The sequence below is a fragment of the Chrysemys picta genome, chromosome 25 (assembly GCF_011386835.1).
Source record: "Chrysemys picta bellii isolate R12L10 chromosome 25, ASM1138683v2, whole genome shotgun sequence".
In the NCBI taxonomy this organism is placed as follows: Eukaryota; Metazoa; Chordata; order Testudines; family Emydidae; genus Chrysemys; species Chrysemys picta.
This window is the reverse complement of record NC_088815.1, coordinates 16,446,982-16,459,016: the sequence shown is the minus strand read 5'-3', so window position 1 is coordinate 16,459,016 and position 12,035 is coordinate 16,446,982. Positions and strand designations below refer to the sequence as shown.

Below are 12,035 nucleotides of genomic sequence, written 5' to 3'. Positions count from 1 at the left end.
CTCCTGATCTAGAAAAATAGATTGTGAAGACTATTCATTTTCTGTGGAAGACAAAACTGTAAAAATGAACTAATTAACAGAATTCCTCAGGGAGAAAAAACAGGATTGAAATATTTTCCTCCTAATTAAGTGATTTGCCACTGCACTACCCTTAATATACAAATGCTAACAAAACACTGTAGTTAAAATAAACTATTACTTTTTTGGACTGCAGTAACACACTGATTTCAGCATATTTGTGTTTAGCAGATTATGGACTATTTGTCATCCAAAGTGCTTTTTCCTTGCCCTCCCCACTCTCAAATTGGTGAGTACATGTGTGAAGATAATTTTAAAACTGTTTTGTGCTAATGTGCAAGACACTGGTTTGAAGGCAAATTTAAGAATTCCCAACCTTTAGACTGGATCTGACCCACCTTCTAACTGATGAGGCACCAGTGTCTGACCTGTTACTGGGATCCACCCAGCGGTGGTAGTTGATACCTTTGGGAGTCACTTGCATCTTTCTTCCTTTCTTCAGGAACAAAGGAGGGAATGAAAGAGAGGTAAAAGATGGTACGATTATGGTTCAGCTTAAAAAATTAATTTCTCTTTAAAGTTATGTAAATATGAAAAGCGAGTTAAGAAATGAAACTGTTGCTGTTTTAACTATAGAGTGGTTGTTACAGGTGTCCTTATTGATACTATAGAACAAGATAGGGAATCTGCAACGAATGGCAGGGACAGGTTTTGGGTGGGTGTCAGAGGATGGATAGGAGCGTAAAGCTAGGCAGGCTCTGTTTTCCTCTCCACAATTTAAACAATTTAATCTTTAAAGTGTAATCTCTTACTGAAGTGGAGGATTGCCTTTTGGTATGGGCAGTGCTTAGGAAAACTAAACTAAGGTTGAAATTTGCATATGAACTAAGTTATAAGAACATAAGAGCTGCCATACTGGGTCAGACCATGGTCCATCTTGCCCAGTATCTTGTCTCTGACTGTGGCCCATACTGGAGCTTCAGGGGGAGTGTACAGAAGAGCGCTATTATGGAGTGATCTATCCCGATCTCCCTCTGAAAGAATTTGCATCTCCTGGGAGCTTTTTATAAGGACGTTTGGGTTGGTTAATCAAACTTTTGCACTAGTCCTTCTAGAAACTTATGTTCCAGGCTTATTCCACATGATTGGGAAGGCTTTACTTCACTACATAGTTTTGGAATTCTCCATGAATTCTGTATGGTCACTTTTGTCAAGGAAAAATATGAAGTATGGAAAATATTTAAAAGACACACAGAATATGTGTAAGAGATTTTGTAAGATTGGTAAAAAGATAAATACTGGACTTCTAAAGTGCTGATAAACTTCACTGGCAGTAGTTTCCAAATAAGAGCCATTCTTGGCAAACCCACTTGCATAATTTGGGAGTGGTAGAAATTCATTGTAAATGTCTACTTTTGAAAGACTCAGCTAAAAAATCCAGCCAGCTTCTGAAACCAAATATTGGTACATGTGAATATCTTGGATTCATTACAACAGTGGCCTTCATAATCCACTGAAATAATAAAGCATGGTGCCTCTGAAGTGGAGGATGGTAGTACAGACTGTGGAATAGATTGAGGTACCTCTTCAGTTGTGCAACAATTTTGATTCTTGTCTTAGTTTGATTTGACAGGAGGATTCCAGGTTACTCAAGGATATTATGGAGATGACAGGTGAAATAAAAACAGCACTAGGTACTCTTCTGCCATTTGGATAATGTATTCCTGGAGGCATCTTCATGAAACTTAATTCTCTTCAAAGGATGGTTCCAAATAAGTGTGGCCCAAGCTATTAATACTGCCTGTGTTTCTCTTGTAAGCCATGTTCTGTAATAAATAAAAAAATTGCAAAAAACAAACTAATATGACAGCAGAACCCCAAAGGGAGAAAAAGGGAGGCTTTCCCAGAGCTCAGCCAATTCATACTAGGGAGAAGCTGCCAAACTTAGTTATGGAAAATAAAGTTCTCAATTTTCCAACCCGCTAGAAATGGAAAACAGAGTAAAATAGTTTGAGCTTGCTGCCAGCCCTCAGTCTCCTATATTACAGATCTGCTGAGTCTGTGATGTTGGTATGAGGTGGGCCAAGACTAAGTGGTACTTCAGCTCTGGTTTCATTCACATTTGCCGCAAAAGCCTGCATAATATATTTAGTGGGTGTAGACTATGTTCTATTTAAAGTAGATGCTATTCTGAGGACATACGCTTTTTAAAACGACCATAGTCACAAAAGGCATGGCAGTTCCCTTTTTTTATTCACTTAAAACTTAGTAGCTTCTAGTTACATGATGTCAAATGTGGGTTTTTTGTTGAGTTTTTTATCTTACTGATAAAATACTTCTTTGCCCTTAAGTGCACTCATCATATGGGTTGTCCAGACTTCCCCAGACATTCAGATGCCATGCACTGGTCATGTCATTAGCCTTTACAGACCAAGACTGTGCTGTTCTCTCCAGTTAAGAACATAAGAATGGCCATGCTGGGTCCGACTGACAATGGCTAGTGTCAGCTGCTTCAGAGGGAATGAACAGAACAGGGCAACTTACCAAGAGATCCATCCCTTGTTGTTCAGACCCAGCTTCTGGCAGACAGAAGCTCAGGGACACCCAGAGCATGGGGTTGCATCCCTGACCATTTTGGCTAATAGCCAATGGTGCACCTATCCTCCTTGAACATAAGAACTCATCTAATTCTTAATTTGAACCCAGTTATAGTTTTGGCTTTCAACATCCCCTGGCAACGAGTTCCACAGGTTGACTGCGTTGTGTGAAGTAGTACTTCTTTATGTTTAATACCTTGCTTGTCCATTGGCCCCACTGATTGTTTGGCAGGCTTCCTCCTTCTGATGTACTTAAAAAAAAAAAGGTGCTGTTAGTTTGTGTCTTTTGCTAGTTGCTTTTCATATTCTTTTTTGGGCTGACTAATTATACTTCTATACTCAACTTGCCAGAATTTGTTCCTTTCTATTTTCCTCAGTAGGATTCAACTTCCCATTTTTAAAAGATGTCTTTTTCTCTCTAACTGCCTCTTTCACTCTGCTGTTTAGCCATGGTGGCATATCTTTGGTCATCTTACTTTTTTTTTAATTGGGGGTATAAAATGGTTTAAGCCTCTAATTATGGTGTTTTTAAAAAGTTTTCATGCAACTTGCAGGCATTTCACTCCTGTGACTGTTCCTTCTAAGTTCCACTTAACTAGCCTCCTGTTTTGTGTGTGTGTGTGTGTGTGTGTGTGTGTGTGTGTGTGTGTGTTTTTTCAGGGGGGAGGGGGGTTAGTTCCCCTTTTTGAAGTTAAATGGAGCCATGGTGGGTTTCTTTGGAATTCTCCTCAGGGCTCCCCCCCCCCACGATGTTAAATTTAATTACATTTTGGTCGCCATTACGAGCAGTTCAGTTCTACTCCCCTCTTGGACCACATGCTGTGTACTTTGTACTAAGTCAAGAATTGCCTCTCCCTTTGTGGGTTCCTGGACTAGCTGCTCCAAGAAGTGGTCATTAATGATATCTAGAAATTATATCTCTGCATCCTCCTTGAGGTGACATGTTCCCAATCAATATGGGGCTAATGGAAATCCCCCATTATGATTTGGTTTTCTGTTTTCTGTAGCCTTTCTAATATCCCTGAGCATTTCAGAATTACTGTCACCATAGAATCATAGAAGTGTAGGACTGGAAGAGACCTTGAGAGGACATCTACGCTAGTCCCCTGCTCTCAAGCAAGGACTAAGTAATAACTAGACCATTCCTGATAAATGTTTGTCTAACCTCTTAAAAACGCCCAATGACGGAGATTCCACAGCCTCCCTAGCCAATATAATTACATTTTGGTAGCCATTACGAGCAGTTCAGTTCTACTCCCCTCTTGGACCACATGCTGTGTACTTTGTACTACGTTCCAATGCTTAACTCCCCTGACAGGAAGTTTTTTCCTAATGTCCAACCTAAACCTCCCTTGCTGCAATTTAAGCCCATTGCTTCTTGTACTGTCCTCAGAGGTTAACAAGTAATTTTTTTCTCCCTCCTCCTTGTAACAACCTTTTATGTACTTGAAGACTGTTATCATGTGTGTGTCCCCCCTCACCCCACCCCTCAGTCTTTTCTTCTCCAGACTAAACAAACCCAATTTTTTCAATCTTTCCTCATAGGTCATGTTTTCTAGACCTTTAATAATTTTTATTATTCTCCTCTGGACTTTCTCCAATTTGTCCACATCTTTCCTGAAATGTGGCGCCCAGAACTGGATACAATACTCCAGTTGAGCCCTTAGCAGCGCGGAGTAAAGCGGAAGAATTACTTCTTATGTCTTGCTTACAACATTCTTGATAATACATCCGAGAATATTTGCTTTTTTTGCAACAGTATTACACTGTTGACTCATATTTAGCTTGTGATCCACTATGATCCCTAGATCGCCCTACCCCAGTACTCCTTCCTAGGTAGTCATTTCTCATTTTGTATGTGCACAACAAATTATTCCTTTCTAAGTAGAGTACTTTGCATTTTTCCCTATTGAATTTCATCCTATTTACTTCAGATGATTTCTTCAGTTTGTCCAGATCATTTTGAATTTTAATCCTATCCTCCAAAGCACTTGCAACCCCTCCCAGCTTTTTATCGTTCACAAACTCTGTAAGTGTACTCTTTATGCCATTATCTAAATCATTGATGAAAATATTGAACAGAACTGGACCCAGGACCGATCCCTGCGGTACCCCACTCAATATGCCCTTCCAGCTTGATATTGAACCACTTTTAACTACTCTCTGGAAAGGGTTTTCTAACCAGTGAACCCACCTTATAGTAGCTCCACCTAGGTTGTATTTCCCTAGTTTGTTTATGAGAAGGTCATGACCATCCTGGTCAGGTTGTCAGTAGTATATTCTTATTGCTATACTCATACTATTGAAGCGTGGACTTTCTTTCTGTAGTGGTTTTATGATACAGATGGATTCATTTAAGATTTTTTAAAATATATTTGACTCTATGCTTTTCTCACATATAGTGCCATTACCCTACTAGTGCATTCTACTCTGTCATTCCTATATATTTTGTACCCTAGGATTACTGTGTCCCATTGATTCTCATTGTTACACAAAGTTTCTGTGATGCCTGTTAGATCAATATCCTCATTTAATGACAGGCACTCAAGTTCACCCATCTTAATATTTAGACTTCTTGCTTTTGTATACAAGAACTTATAAAATTTGTCGATATTTAGTTGTCTGCCTTTGTGTGATGCAATTGGATGGGACTCTTTTTTTTATTTGACTCCTTCTCTTCAGTTTCTAACTCTATTTGTCAACTTCGATTCCCTCCTTTTTACTAGGATATAGAATATTCGCATTAATAAATCCTCCCCTAAGGGATGTGTCTGTCCAAACTGTGTGCTCCTAGTTTGGTGTAGGTGGAGCTCATCCTTCCTGTATAGGCTCCTCCTGTCCTAAAACATTCTCCAGTTCCTAATAAACCTAAATCCCTCCTCCAAATGTTATTGTCTCATGTACTCAGTGAGACCCTGCAGTTCTGCCTTTCCAACTGGCCTTGTGTGTGGAACTGGCAGCATTTCAGAGAATGCAGCCATCGAGGTCCTGGACTTTAATCTGTTCCCTGGCAGTGTAAATTTGGCCTCCAGGAGCTATCTCCTTCATTACCTATGCCATTGGTATCTACAAGTACCACGACCACCAGCTCCTCCCCAGCACTGTACATACATCTGTCTAGATATCTCAAAAGGTCCACAACCTTTGCACCCAGCAGGCCATTCTCCATGCAGTTCTCCTGGTCATCACAAAATGAAATACAGATATTTCTAATAATCAATTCTCACAGTACTTTTACCTGTCTCTTCCTAATAACTGGAGTCCCCTTTCCCGGAGAGGTATCCTCCGTGCAAGAAGATACCATGACATCATGTGGAAGGAGGGCCCCAACTACAGGATGGTTCCACCTTAACGTTATCCTTCCCTGAGACTTTCATCCTCCTCACCAGTGTGGCGGCTGCCAGACTGGGGATGGGGCTGCTCTGTTGTCCCAGAAAGTTTCATGTATATACCTCTCTGCATCCCTTAGCTCCTGCAGTTCACCCACCCCAGTCTCAGGAGCCCGTACTCAGTCTCTGAGGGCCATAAGTTGCTTGTACCAAATGCACACACACGTCACCAGCCCACAAGGTAGGTAATCAGACGTGCTGCATTCATTGCAATAAAATGATACACACCCCTACCCTGCTGCTGGACTTCTGACTGCATTGCTTTTACTCTTGCAGGGTCTTTTGTGTGTGTTTTGTCTTGGTGTGTGTGTGTTGTTTTTTGCCCTGTGTGTGAGGGGGTTATTGGCCTAAGTTTAGAGAATATTTTTAGGTATATCTAGCTCTCTTGCTCCCTCTCTTAATTCACCCACTTGCTTCTCCAGTTTTCTAGCTCTTCTAGTTGCTTACTAGCTGGCATTTTAAATGCTCATTCTCCCTGAGTTAGACCCACTCTCTTGTTAAGGGATTCTAAAGGGATTAGGATAAAAGGATAGAGTTCCTTAGGAAACTATAGTAGGCTCAGCATACAAGCCCCCACCACTTCCCAACAGACCACATTATACATTTCAGTCAAGCAGGCACACAGCGGACAGCAAACTCATCCCAAAGTCACTTCTTCACCTGGAGAACTTCCTCGCAAAACTCCTGTTTGCTGCTCCTGTTTGCTAGTTGGGTGCAGATGTCCATCAAGCACTGGATCCAACTATGGTGAGCCTGATTTATTGGGTTGCTTTAGCTCCCAGAGTAATGAAACTAGTTCACTCTTGATGGTAATATGCATAATCGCATAAAACTGGACAGTTCTATCATTAGAAATGGACATTGTGGACCTAATTCTGGCTTTGGTCCTTACATACACAGTGGCTCGGAGTGAAATTGTAGAACTGTGGCAATTCTCTGACTGTGGAGGTGTTTCTGCATGTTCCTCACTCCACCCCAAAATCTCTGTTTATCCACTAGTTGTCTCCTCATAATTCTACATTTTGAGCTCTAGGCTTGCACTGTCTTTGTTTTATCTATATGTGCAGTACCTCACACAATGGGGCCCTGTCCAAGTTGAGGCCTCTAGGAGTTACCATATTTTAAATGTTGGGTTCAAGTACCAGTGCTCTATGCCTATACCCAATCCTCTCCCAATGCAGTCTTCAGTTGTCATAATATTTCTCACTTTTGTAGTTGTGGGCAATGATATCCTATTTATAAGGCAATCTGTGGACTCTGTGTGTTCCTTTGTGGTTCTACAAGTCCTCATTAAAATGTGATTTAATAGCCAACCACACTGTCTACTTTATGACTGTCTAGGTTTCCTTTCTTGTTACTTTCACTTTGGGAGGGTTTTGTGAGCAGGGATTTTTTTTTTCATTTATAGACCCTTATTTTCAGTTACCTGGGGTCTGCACACAAACTTGCACTGAAATAATTAAGTTGGCATTAATTCACACCTCTTATTTCAACACGAGTCTGTATGGATACTTTTATTCCAAAAGAAGTATGTCCACACACAGACTTGCTCAGAAATAACTAAACCTGTGAATTAAAACTTATTTAGGCCTGGTCCCCACACACAATTGTTCTGTTTTAACTAAAGGTGTGATTTTAAAAAAACAACAGACTTTGATAAATTGGTGAAACTTTGTGTGTGGACCCTCTTAAATTAATTTAGACCTGACTTAATATGGTGTAGCTTGCACCTGTAAATCCTGTTAAAACATTGTTCAGCCTTGCTGGTTTTAAGAGGAAAATGTAACTTTTGATTTTAGTAACCTCACCAAATTATACAGTAAGTAATGCTCAGTCCTGTCCTCCATGATATAGAGCACTATGAAGTAAGGGGTAAAAAGCATGCTGAAGTGGTATTTGCTTCTGATTTTCGGTGTAAGGTCAAACATTACTCAGTATTTTGAAATTTTTGGCTATTTAGAATGTGTAAAAGGGAGTAATGTGTGTAATTGACAATGAGACAAAACCAGTAAACACGTTTAAAAAAACTATATAAAACATATTTTATATCCTCTTTTGAGAATTTGCTGTGTGCTTAGACTAAATACCAGAGGTGAGGTCATCTGAGCCATTGGATAGTTTTAAATCATATGCATTGCTTGCATGAGTAATCAGTAAAAAGTCTTTCAGCAAACAAGGATTATGGAATTTCTTATTAACTAACTCCAGGATGCCTGCTTGCTTGTAGATAGATTGTACTTGGGCAAACCTAGTACACTGTGTGGATTTTTTTAGTAGGTGGCAAACTGACAGCCTTAAGACTAATTTTTTGCATGTACACCTCTACCCCGATATAACACTGTCCTCTGGAGCCAAAAAATCTTACTGCGTTATATCGAATTTGCTTTGATCTGCCCGGAGTGCGCAGCTCAGCCGCGCTCCCCCCCCCCCCCCCCCGAGCACTGCTTTACCGCGTTATATCCGAATTTGTGTTATATGGGGTCGCGTTATATCGGGGTAGAGGTGTAGTTGATTCTCTGCAGAGTAGGTCTACAAATCCTTTACAGGGAGTCTTTCCTAGTTTGCAGTTTGGTGAGGTATAATACTGCTGATTTTTTTTTTACTCTAAATGAGAAGTAATTGGTGACGTTATCTTGAAAGCCATAGCTAAACCAATGCCTGGTGGAGAGGGGCAGATTTAACTTCTTGTGTCATGGATTGTTCATTGTTCTGATGTCACAAGAATTCCCATTTATGGATTGGCATCAGTTCCATTAACTATAAAATAGATTAATCAGCCAGGTTTTCTAAATATACCAGACATATCCAAAATGGGTTATCTGCGTGTTCCCTCAGAGGTCCGTGCCTGTGAGTGGAGTAAAATCAAAGAGATAACATTGAGAATTACTTGTTAGGTGGTAGTTAACAAGAATATATTAAGGAATGCTGGTGATATAACACAAGCAAAGCTGTAATCATAAATCCATAGCTAATGCTCAGTATCTCAGTAGCTGATGTGTAATATGCAATTTACAAGGATGTAAACATTAATTGACTGCAATCCTGAAAATGTGTCCTTGACAGTGCAACTGCAACAGTGTAGTGTACTCTAGTACAAGTATGGATTCCAATGAGAACTGCAAACGAAACAGCGTGATTAGCGTTGATGCAATGCACCATTGATGCTTACGCCATAACTGTACCAGTGGTTTACTTATGGCTGTCATTTTCAGGATTGTGTCATACATGGCCTTTCGGTGAAATCATTCCATGGATTTGTTATATTAGGAAACACAAATTTCATCTAGGAATTCATAACTGGGGCTGCTTGAAGTTTTCACAGGAAATGTTTGTGGCAGAACTTTCTGCAGATAAAGTTCACACTTGGGGGTGTAATATTTTCTAAACTACTGCCTTTCCACACTCTGACTGCACTAGGTCATTTCTGTGTGCATTTTAATCAAATGACAAGATCCCCTTAAATATATCTCAGCTATAAAACCTTAATTTGGTTTGATTTTTGTCTTGACTTCTGGCTATTTTTAAAAAATGTGTAAAGGATCTTTATTAAGATTTAATACCAAATGATAAACATTTTAAAAAGTCACAATTAAATGTTCGGGATATGGCGGGACATTAAACTGTTTTCAGTGCTGTCTGTTAAGCAGCAGCAAGTGTTCCTGTTCAGAATTCCCAATTTACAACTTTAAGTATAGGATAACACAGGTTTCAATAATGTTTTCTTCCTGTGCTGGAGCTCTTGATATCTTCAGATTTGGTACACTCCATTAATACACAGACTATGCATCCCAGAGAGATCATAACCTGAATAATCATGAAATCTATGGGCACTTCTAGGGTATAGATTCCACAGGGAGACTGCCTGGCATGGAATGCATCTTAAAGTCTTAACATCGGGTGAGAGTTACAACAAAAGGGAGCCAATACCTGCAACACTTGGAAACCTAGCAGATGCTTTTAAAAATAATTTTGTGGTCATTTACATTAATTTGCATAAATGTACATATATCTGTAAATACATATTGCCCATTTATCCTAATTACCCACTCCACACATTTATTACACACCCTCTTTCACTTTATCCCAACTCATTACACATGCATTCCACAGACAAAATTCTTTCTGCACCTACTTCCTTTCAGTTGTGCATCCTCTAATTCTGCACCCACCCATCCACTCACTCTTCATAGATATAGCCACTCATTCCACTCTCAGATCCACCCATTCCATGTGCACCATGTCTATTCCAGACACCATTCGTTCCTCACTCATCATGCATACACATCCTTTCTACCTGCTCATTCCACATACACATTGCTCATCCTAAGAACCCCCACTCCTGAAAGCTCATCTCCAACTGACCGTCCCCCCCCCCCCCCCATCCCTAGCTTCCTGCCCTCAGCTACTCCTAAATTAACCCTTTGACTTTTCCACCAGGCTCCTGTAGCAGGGCTGCCAGTAAGGAGTTTTCCCTAGAGTCCAGTAGGAGGGATGAACCCCCCCCCCCCCCCCGAAGTTTATGGCAGAAAATTAATTGAAGACAGGCTGGTACTTTCAGATTTTATATCTTAATTCCCCTTAGGCTAAAGGCAATAAAATTGCTGCTGACATATTTCAATCTGAAAGTCTGGCTATCAAGGTCAAGTAAATGTACTGCTGTCTGGTCCATAAACTGGCCCACAGAGGGAAGGTTGTTCAAATAATTTTAGGCCAAAACTGATCTATAATCTGTAACAGCAATACAGGCAGAGTTTGAGTAGGTGGGTTAATGACATTTAAATTGGAACCCTTTCGGATGGGGCATGCCAAGCTGAACAGACATGTCATTGTGTTAGAGCAGTAGTTCTCAAATTGTGGGTCAGGACCCCAAAGTGGGTCGCGACCCTGTTTTAATGGGGTCGCCAGGGCTGGCTTAGACTTGCTGGGGCCCATGGCTGAAGCCTGAGCCCCAGGGCTGAAGCCGAAGCCCGAGAGTTCAGCCCTGGGTGGCAGGGTTCAGGTTACAGGCCTTTTGTCTGGGGCTGAAGCCCTTGGGCTCCGCCTTGCCCCCCCAGGGCAGCGGGGCTTGGGCAGGCTCAGGCTTCAGTCCCCCCTCCTGGGTCGTGTAATAATTTTTGGTCTCAGAAGGGGGTTGTGGTGCAGTGAAGTTTGAGAACCCCTGTGTTAGAGGCATTGGAGGTAGTGATCTACTGTCTTTAGTGTCCTGGCTGCAGTATTTGTTGTTCCTCTTCCATCCTTCTCTGATCCTGGGGAAAGTTATTCATTAAAGTGAAAAAAGAGGAAACAAATTCTAGCAGCTTAATTATTGTTTCTCTGGTCAGAGATTTTAGACTGTCAGACTGAATTCTACTCCTGAAAGCTGCTCATGCAAGTCTCTTCATGACAAATACTAATGAACCTAAAATTCATTCATTAGTTGAAAAAATGTTGAAAGGACCAGTTCATTCTGAGAGCAATTCCAAGATGAATTTCTGCTAAGCAAAGCCATATCTGTGAACTTCCATTTTTCATACAAGATTAGTTTGATTAATCCTCAGAATTCAAATAGGCTAACTTTGCAAAACAGACTTTATTTTCATATTTTCTCTTTAAAGACAGAGCAACTTTTATATTACTTTGTAACACAGAGGGTGGGATTCATTTTGGGGAACAGGAAGCTTGCTCACTTTGTGGTTTTGACTACGGAGAGGTACTTCCTTGGTAGTTGCAGCTTTTTTCCCCTACACAAGATCCTTCTCTAAGCTCATACGTGCTTTCTAATGAATTCAGGCTGTTTAACTGAGGTTTCCTTTGTTAAGCTTTCTTTAATCTTGGCTGTTTGTGTTGCATATTAAAGTAATTTCTAATAAATTTAAGAGCCCCCTTCCTCAAATCCTGAAATATTGTCTGAGCAAAATGTACTGATATATGACAAATAAGAAAGGAGTCTTAGCAACTGTTCACTCTTATAGCACATGCAACTTGCTCGTTCATTAGGATTTTGGGTGTTCAGTGCCAACCAGTAGTTGGATGAACAATGAACAATGGAAGC

The 12,035-nt window shown here is 40.5% G+C and overlaps 1 protein-coding gene across 21 annotated transcripts in view; it reads left to right on the top strand.

Annotated features, from left to right (window-relative positions):
* Positions 1 to 12,035, top strand: part of MYO9B (myosin IXB) — a 77,491-nt gene that overhangs the window by 21,840 nt on the left and 43,616 nt on the right. The gene's annotated exons all lie outside the window — the stretch shown is intronic.